The sequence below is a fragment of the Vicugna pacos genome, chromosome 32 (genome assembly GCF_048564905.1).
Source record: "Vicugna pacos chromosome 32, VicPac4, whole genome shotgun sequence".
NCBI classification, from domain to species: Eukaryota; Metazoa; Chordata; class Mammalia; order Artiodactyla; family Camelidae; genus Vicugna; species Vicugna pacos.
In genome coordinates, this window is record NC_133018.1 from 10,664,161 (window position 1) to 10,673,880 (window position 9,720).

At 55.3% G+C, this 9,720-nt stretch overlaps 1 protein-coding gene across 2 annotated transcripts in view; it reads right to left on the bottom strand.

Moving 5' to 3' along the window:
• Positions 1-6,954, bottom strand: part of TRPV4 (transient receptor potential cation channel subfamily V member 4) — a 35,450-nt gene extending 28,496 nt beyond the window's left edge. Inside the window, exon 1 of one of the 2 annotated variants that reach the window (XM_072953584.1) lies at positions 6,669-6,954. The gene's annotated coding sequence lies outside the window, so the exon portion shown is untranslated. Of the gene's footprint in view, positions 1-6,440; positions 6,553-6,668 lie in introns of those variants that run through there. The other variant, XM_072953583.1, reaches the window with a different exon arrangement.
• Between the last annotated feature and the right edge of the window lie 2,766 nt (positions 6,955-9,720).

Below are 9,720 nucleotides of genomic sequence, written 5' to 3' on the forward strand. Positions count from 1 at the left end.
GCTGGGGAGACACGGCCCAGAGAGGGTAGGGCGGAGCAGGCACTGGGACCCAGACATCCTGGCTCCAAGGCCAAGGCTCATGACTTTGCCCGGAGACCTCACTTTCTGAAAGCATTTTCTCCCCTCCTCATTTCCATCTCTCTTCCGTTCCAGCCATTTCCCAGCTGGGAGACTGAGGCCTGGAGGGGACAGGACACCCATCTACCTATACGCACACACCCCTGTGGCCACACTCCCCTGTGCAAAAGTCCTGAGGTTACCAAGTCAGGGAAGAGAGCAGACATCTGTGGAAGGAACGGGAAGGGCAGGAGCGGGGGAAGGGCGCCCCAGGCAGCAGAAAACCAGTTGGAGATCCTCTCTCTGCCCCAGCCCGCCTCACTACCAGCCTGTGCCAACAGTAGGCTGCTGTCTCTGGCTAACTGCTTAGAATTATGACTGAGGGGGGTTAGGGTATAGCTCAGTGGTAGAGCGCATGCCCGAGCATGCATGAGGCTCTGGGTTCAATCCCCAGGATCTCCGTTAATAAATAAATAAATAAGTAAACAAATCTCCCCCTTCTCCCCCCAAAAAATTATGGCTGAGACTAAGCCTGAAAGCTCACATTAGCAGTGACCACCCCACTGGTAAATGTCACACAGCACCTCCTATCTGCTTTAATCCAAATAGGAACTCTAGAACTTACCTAGACATTACTGCCCCCGTTCTCAGAGGAAGAAACATCAAGGGAGGATGGAGGTGAGGGGCTGACAGTTATCCAACACTGAGCACGCGCTGAGGATGCTCCTGTTTCCCTCTCCTGTGAGGTAGGCTGCGCTGCCATCGCCATCTCACAGATGAGCAAACTGAGGCTCGGAGAGACCAAGAGACCCAGCTGAGGTCACAACTCAACAGGAAGGGAAGGTGGCAGGATTCCAACCACCTGCTTTTAAACCCGTGTGAGTTCATCGCTTCAGGGTCTATGAAGCCCTCTCCCTGGGGCTCCCCTTCTAAATGCCACACCCACACCCTGAGCTCACGGGGCAGAGCAGCGCAGACTGGGAGTCTGAATCGTGGCTTTGCCACTTAGAGCTGTGTGACCCCAGGTGGATCGCTTCACCAATCTGAGCCTCAGTCTCCTCGTTCCTAAAAGGGAGCGAATCACAGCACGTGCTGCTGGGTTGTTCGGTCATTGTGGGCGTCAGAGCCCCATAAAGGGCAGCCCCAAGAGATGGGGACTCGGACACAAGCTCCAGGAGGGCAGGGACCTCTTCCACTCCATTCACCACTGAGTCCCCAGTGCCGAGAACAGGGCCTGGCACAAAGTAGCTGTTCAAGATACACTTGCTGAATGCATAAATGAAGAAATGAACAAACAAATGAATGAACTCATGGATACAAACTAAAGGAATCCAAGACAGTTAAGTCATTCTCCTCGGGTTCAGATCACCGAAGCCGAACCTCCACCCAACTAACTTGCTAGCTAATTTCCTCCCTCCCATCCTTTAACAGATAATTTACTGAACACCTACTGCTTGCTGGGCTCTCTGACCTGTGAGGTGCAATGCCCCCTGTGAGGGAGACAGCTATGAGTCCATTTTGCAGATGAGGAAAGTGAGGCTTGGAGAGGCAAGGACACTAGCCCAAGCCCAAGTCTGACCCTGAGCAGGTGGGTTCTCCTGATGCCCCTGCCTTGTTGCCAGCTGTTCAACCACTCCTTCCTTCCTGCATCCATTCGCTCCATCCACAGGTTTTCCTGAGCCCCTCCTCTCTGCCAAGGGGCACAGGGACAGGAATGAACCCGGCCAACAGGTCCCTACCTGAGGCTGACTGGCCCCTTGCCCCCTGGGGTCTCCCCATACACACTCTTGAGGAGCTGTCTCAGAAGATGGTCAGCCCTCCGGGTCAGCTGGGAGGAGGCCAGGCCACTCCACCCTCAGGGAAAAACAGATGTCCACTGAGACTGAGAAGCCCTTTGTGCGGCGGGCGGGCAGGGTGGGGGCAGGAGGGGCAGCCGTTACTCACCACCCAAAGAAAAATAAGCACTCCCTTTTGGTCAATGGCCCTCCTGTCTGCCCCCAACGCCCCCACCTCCTTCTGTGGCCTTTCCCACCCTCTGACCTCATCTGCAGCGGACCTGTGAGCGTTTCTGGGGGGCCTCCCATGCCCCCAGCATGGTGTCTGTAACCGTCCCTCACTGATGATGAAACATGCTCAGAGAAGTGCAGTGGCCTGCTTGGGGTCACACAGCCAGCAGCGGGCAGGGCTCGGGGCAGAAAGGAGAAGCCAATGGCCAGGAAGGGGCTCAGAGGCGGGAAAGAAGTCAGAGTCACAGTGAAAATGAGGGCATGGCCTCCCTTCCTCATTCCTGATCGGCCAGGGTGACAGCTCACGGGACCCAAGGGCACCCAAGGCAGGGGGAGTCCAGGCTGGGGCAGGAATGGCAGCCAGAATAACCCGAATCCCCACCTCAACTGGCAGTGCTCTCAAGACCAGTAAACCCCGAGCGGCAGCCCCAGGAACAGAGAGGTTAAGCCCACCTCCTGAAGTCACACAGCAGGGAGTGACCAAGCTGGGATGTGAATGGAAGTGGGTCAGACTCCAAGAGGGGAGAGTCTTAGGGGCTTTCCAGGAAGGAGGTTGAGCCAGCCACTGGGGTTTTCAGGGTCCAGTGACCAGAGTCACTGGGATCTGGCTTCCGGGTCTAGCACTTCCATAGCCAGTGGGACATCCTTAGGCAAACCACTTCTCTCTCGGAGCCTCAGTTTACTCATCTGTCAAATGGGATTCAACATTCCTCCCCTTGCCCACCTCCAGCGGGGGTGATGCTGTGACACCAACAAGGTGAACAGACACCCGTTACATTCCAAGCAGTCAGTGTTGCTCTGGAGACTGTCCACAGTCACCCCACGAAGCCAATGCTATCATTATCCCATTTTACAGATGAGGAAACCAAGGCCCAAGGAGTGAGCAAATTTATTGACAGCTGGGATTGGAACCAGGTAGGCAGGCTCTGGCCCTGTTTTTCAGCATTAAATCAGGAAAGTAGGAAACTTGGACGGCTTCTGGCGCTCAGTCAATGCCTGTAAATATTTCACAGCTTAAAAGGCAACGTCCCTTGTCCGAATGCAAGTCTGGCTTTGCCCCTGCTACCTCCTGCCCGCCCGCCTGGCACAGAGGGGCTCCTGGAGGGTGCCCCAGGATGACCTGGAGGAAAACACGCCCTGAAACAGGCCAGGGACAGGATGAGGAAGAAGATGAGCTCAGGGCTCCATCCGTGTGCCTTGGACTGTCTTTCCAAAGAGAGAACTGAGAACCCGATCTGACGGATGAGGAAACTGAGGTTCAGAGAGACAAGGTGGCCTGCCCAAGCTCCCCTGGGGAGGAGGAAGCAGGTCTAGGATTTAAGCCCAGGCCTGTCAGAGCAATTCAGATTTTTATCTCTAAACTGCAGACTATCTTCCCATGACCTTGAGTCTAGACAAGCAGGGACAGACCACCGTGGCAGTTAAGGGCATGGATTTTAGAATCAGATAAATGGAGTTCAGATCCCTGTCAGGCTCTTCCCAGCGGAGGGACCCTGGGCAAGTGACTGCACCACCCTGACCCTCAGTTCCTCCCTCTCAAAAATGAGCACAATCATAACTTTGCATCTAAATGTCCTGAGTGTTTGACTCAGTGCCTGGCAGAGTAAGTGCTCAATAAATGCTCGCTACCATCGTAATGACCACTAATGCAGCCCAGGCTTGGCTGAAGCCAGATGAAATGTTGCATCGAGAGTTCAGAGTGGCAGCTGCAGGGCCCAGGACCACAAGTATCTTGAGAGACCGGAATTAATCTTTAACAGGTGAATTCCATCCCAACTTGATGATGCGGAGAATTCCAGAGGGCCCGCTGGCATGAAATGTTCCCTTGGCTCCCCAGATCTTGTGTGTGACAAGAAGAGGACCTGGTCCCCAGGTCCCCGTGAATTGGGGAGGAGCCTAGAGTGGCTTTCCCAGAGTTGAATGGGAGAGGCGGAGGCAGACAGCAGGTTGGGGACCTGTGAGGGGTAGAGCCGGCCCCTCCACATGGCCCCCTCCCTCCTAGGAGGACATGAAGGACCTCAAAGGACTCTGGCCCTCTCCAAACCACGTGTTCAGTCACTCAACCGTGCAACAGGGATTCACTGAGCACCATGTGCCGGGAGCAGTGAGGTCAAGGCTTGCACATTTCTCTTCCTCCCACATCTTCTAGCCGCCTCTCTCTGGTACCTGGGGCCTCACACCTCTCTCCTGGATGACTTCCCCAGGCTGGGGACCCGCCTCCCTGCTTGGCCCCCACTCTGCAGACCTTTCCAGACCACACATCTGCATATCCCTCCCAGCCCAGACTTTTAAAGCTTCGGGGTCTGCCCCAGCCCCTGCCTGTCTGATCCCTTGTCCTTCCTGTTCACGTCACACACTCCAAACAGGACAATTTCTCAGCTCTACAAACCTGAGTTTTACCACCTGGTGATGAGTAGAAGTCAGGGCCTCTACCTGAATGCTCTTTCCCTGACATCTACATTTATTCCTCAAGGTAAAGCTGAAACATCACCTTGATCAAGCCTTCCCTGATCCCGTCCCAGTCCCACCGACAGCACATTCTCCTGGCCTTCATTCATCGACAGCACACACTTCCGAGCATCTACCATATGTGCTCCCTTGCTGGGTGCCCACAGGTCGGGCATGGGTGTTGCCTGCTTGGAGGCCACAGTTGGCATGAGGGGCAACCCAGGGTGGGGGTGGGCAGCTGGGGTTGGGGGATAGGCAGCCCTTCCTCCCATCTCGCTGCCTTTCTTGGACCACCCAGTTCACGCCCACCTCGGGCCAGAGCTAAGCTGGGATCCACGGTGCCTCAGTGCCCAGCCCAGGGCTGGTACACGGCAGCTTCCCAGGAGGGTCTGATGGACAAAAGAGGAAATGGCTGAGGCCGGGCTCACACCTGATGATGTGAGAGGGGTGTCCACAGCATCTGGTCTGGGTTTAGCTTGGGGAATCCCACGCATCTTCACTGGAGCTCTCTCTCCCTCTCTCCCTCTCACCCTTTTCCCTCAGGTGCCCATTCCCTAAACCTGGAAATACTCCATTTCAAAATGACTCCACCCTGCTTTCACAAATGTGAACCGGATAGGCCCATGACCACCATTTGTCATTTGTCTTGGGAGCCCCTCCTTCCTCCGATTTACCAATAAAGGTGGGAAAGAGGGGTCCCTAGCCTTTCTGGTTCCCACAGTTATTCAAACTGAAGGATCAAGAGAAATGTGGACGTGGTGAATTACCTTTCTTCACCCCTTCCATTAAGAAGGTGTTTCAGGCAACAACCACCAGAAGAAGCATCAGATGGTCCAAGCCCCAGGGGTCACCCTCAGCCTGCCTCCACTTTACAGATGAGCAGCCCAAGGTCACACCACAGTGTGGTAGCAGAGTGGGGGTTCAGGCCCGTGCAGATCCCACTTTTAACCGCGCAGATGACCCAGGCCTGACCCTCCTCCCTCACCTCTCTAAAGAGGCCACCTCTTCACCAAGTTAAACCCCCCACCTCCCCACCATCCTCGCGCCAGATATACAGTGGCAAAGCTTAAACCCTCCAGCAGGTCTTAGCATCCCAGATCAAGGCTCACACATGACATCACACCCCCAACCCCTACCCCCAGTAGAAGCCTTCGTTCCAGGCACTCAGCAGCCGGAAGCCCACCCCCTCCTTGGTAACTTCCAGGGCACCCCCTGGGCAAGAGGTAGGGACGGCTTTGGAGCTGGACAGCCCTGGGTTTAAATTCCACTTGGCTACATCCCCGACCTTAGCTTCAGTTTCCTCGTCGGCAAAATGAGGAGGAAAGATGGAGAAAACTCCTGGGGCTGGACCGGGTTGGGGTGGTGGTAGCTCAATCAGGATGTCTGTGGTTGGGATCGCCAGGCACGTGGGGAGGGTGGGAGGGTGCTGCCTGTCCTCGGAGACCTCCCAGGAGTCTCCAGGGCAGAGCCAGAGGGGAGGTTAAAGATTTTCCTGCCCAAGAGTCATCTCTCCGGGATTCAGTAACCAAGAAGTGGCCTTTGGAAGCTCCAGACTCCCAATTCCCTCCCCGGGGCAGAGGGCAAACCTCAGGCCCCCGGAAAAGGAGGTGACCCCGAGGTGGGCTGCAGGGCCTCCTGAGTTTGGTTCCTGGCCCTGGGTCGCCTGAGTTTGGTTCCTGGCCCTGGGTCGTGCGGGACCCGGGACCTCCCTCTCCCAGACTTGCATCCCCAGAGCCCACGTGGGCACCCATTTCGCAGATAATAAAACGGAAGCCCAGAGAGGTGGTGCCCGGCCCAAGGGTCGCTCGCGGGGTCCCGCGCCCCAGGCGGCACCCCCGAGCCTCCTGGATGTCCCCGGTGGCGCGCGGGGACCCTCGGCTGGGCCGTCCCTCCCGGGGTCCCCACCCCGAAGGCCCAGGCCCCACTCACCTCCGGGAGGGCTCGGCGCCGGCGGCCGGGAGCGCGGCGCTTCCTGAATCCCGGCGGCCGGCCCCGCGCCCGCCTGCCCGCCGCGTCCCTCCTCCCCGGGCTCGGGTTCCACCGCCGCGCGCCGCCCCCGGGCCGCACCCCGCCCACCCGGCTGGAGCCGAGCCCACCCCACGCCCGCGCCCCGCGGCCCCTGCGGGGGGGGCGGGGGCGGGGCTTCCGCGTCCTCACCTGGAAAAGGGACTGCATCGTCCCGGGTAGAGGGGCAGGCGCTCCGTGGAAGGAACCCCCGAGATCACGAGCTCCCGGCTCGCCAGGCGGCTTCCTCATCTGAGAATGGGCACCTGGCTGACTCCTCCACGCCTTCGCTCGCTCATTCATCCAGCAGACAATTCAGACAGGTGTGTGCTAGCTCCACGTCCAGTAGGGGAGGCATCTGAGTTACACGCAGTTGCTGGTCCAGACCAACTCTATGTGAGTTCCTTTTAAGGTCACCTCCTTACCCAGCGCCTAGCAGGGAGCCTGGCACTGATTAGGTGATCATCCCAGCTGTCTCACCTGCCACCCCAGACACTTGATTACCTCCATGGGATGGGCACCTCACTTCTGCCGGGAGTGGTTGGAAGCCTGGAGCCAGACCTCCTGAGCCCAGGCCCTGGCTCTGTGACTCACCAGCTGAGCAGTCCGTCCCTTCTCTGTGCCTCAGTGCCTCCCTTCACCTCACACGGTGAAGATGCTGAGGGCATCAGGTCTGCGTAGAGCCCAAAGAACATTCTTAGCCCTCTTAAAATCAGTTGCTTTTACTAAACTGAGGTGACTCTCCCATTGGGAAGACAGTGGGGGTAGGCCTTTACTTCTCAGATTGCAAGTAGAAATAGCTCCCGTAGGGTGCTGGTTCGGCAGCTAGGAAGTGGAATTTTGGAACTGTTGGAGATAGATAAACTTAATGGAAATGATGTGTTCAAATCACCAGTGTGAAATATTTATGAAAAAATGAACCTTGAAAATGAACTCACTGAGCATGGGGGTGGGGAAGGGAGTCAAGTAAACCTTCTTCCCAAGGATTGTCAGGGAGGGACTGCTGTACCCATTTTACAGATGGGAAACTGAGGCTCAGAGAGGAGTGTAGGCTCCCCAAAGCTCCCTCCTTGAGGAGGTGAGGAAGAGAAACTTTCCCCTTTGGGTTTCCAGGATCTTCAACAGTGCAGACAGGCAGCTGTCTGGCTGAGAAGGTAAACAGAGGGCCCCTCATCCCTCCCTGGTGGAAAGTCTGTCTATTGGGGGCCTTCTGGGCTGGGGCTGGGGCTGGGCCAGGCTAGGAAGCTGAGGAGTCATGAGAATAACTAGCTGGGGCCCATTTCTGCAGAAAGGACCTTCTCAGATGAAAAGAAAATGATGGCGCTAATTCAGGTCACTAGGAGGCTGACGGAGGGGACGGGAAGAGATGGAGTCAAGGATGGTGTTTGCTCTTCTCCAAAGTGAGGGGGACGAGGCATGAGCCCTCAGCATCAGTGTTGCAAACCTAACTCCCTCCTGTCCCCCATTTCACAGATTGAGAAACTGAGGCCCTCCTGTACGGCAGTGCCTCATCTCGGGCCAGGAGGCTGGACCTTGGCCTCTGTGCCAGATACCTGTGTTCAAACTCTGTTTAGCCACAGATTAGGTGGGAGCTGTGAGCAAGAGCCTCTCCCTCTCAGCACCTCAGTCTTCCCATCTGAAAAATGGGTATCAGTTTCCATGCGGCAAGGAACTTGTCTGTCTTGTTTGCAGCTGCAGAACCAGCCCCTGGCATGGAGGAGGTACTTTTAAAATACTGGTCGATTGAACTGGAGGGAGTTGGGGAACAGAGTTAGAGTTTGATGGGCACAAAGTTTCAGTTTTGCAAGATGAAAAGAGTTCTGGAGATGGGTGGTGGTGACGGTTGGAGAGCAATGTGAATGTATTTAATGCCACTGAGCTGGCCACTTACAAGTGGCTTAAGATGGCAAATTGCGTTCGGTGTATTTTACCACAATAAAAGAAAAATTGGGGGAGGGGGGAAATACTGGTTGATTGAAAGCAGGTCTGTCTTGCAGGGAAGGGATGAGTAGGAAGAGAAAGTGAGGGGCTCGGGGCACCCAGGAAAGACTCGCTGGTTTGACTAAATATGAACAAGGGCCACCGCAAGGATGTGACTGCCATTATTTGACTGTTTTTGTCGCTGGTGAAACACTCCAGCCTCTGGAAGGGCCAGACACTCTTGATGGAAAGAACTTTTCCTCTTAGGGGAGGAAAAAATGTTACCACGGGCGGGGAGTCCTGCAGAGGCTACAGGCGGGCACAGTGCCCTGCCCCACGTGGGTACCAGGGTCCCCGAAGGGGGAAGGGGGCTTAGCCACTTCCACTAAGGGAGGTTCCTGGGCGGCACTGAGGGTCTGCACTTAGCAAGCACCTACTGTATACCAGAATCAGTGCCAGGCACTGGAGAGAGACTGGTGAGCCAGAAGGGTCCACATCTCAGGGACTTCACACTGGGTGCATCTGTTCCCATAACCCGGGCACCTAATTATAAAAATAAGACATGTGCCCCTCACTTTACAGTTGGCATAGCCCTGATGCTGCCAATTCATCTCCTGACAGCCACGAAGGGAGAAATTCTTATGCCATTTTCTGTAAAAGGAGACAGAGAGGCCACGTGCCTGAGATCCTATAGCTGGCAGGATTTGAACCCAAACCCAGCCGGCTGTGTAGCGCAGCACAGTCAGAAAGGATATGGTCTCAAAAAGACAGATCATAACGTGTTAGCAAGGACATGGAGAAGACGGGCACTCAGACACTGCTCGTGGGAATGTCAAATGGGACAGCCATTGTGGGGAAGGTTGGCAGTTCCTCAAAAAGTTAAATATAGATTTACCATATGACCCAGCAATTCCACTCCTAAGGATACAGCCAAGAGAAATGAAAACATGAACACACACAAAAAAACTTGTATATAAATGTTCACAGCAGCATTATTCATAACAGCCCAAAGTGGAAACAACTCAAATGATGAACGGATAAATAAAACATGGTACATCGAAGAAATATGCGGAACATCTATACCGAAGAACATTACTCAACAATAAAAAGGATGAAGTGCTGACTCGGCTACAACCCGGGGTAGCCTTGAAAACATGATGCTGAGTGAAAGTAGGCAGACATCGAAGGCCACATACTGTATGATCCTATGTATGTGAAACGTCCAGGAGACGCAAACTGAGACAGAAAGTACACACGTGGTTGCAAGCGACTGGGGAGAGAGGAA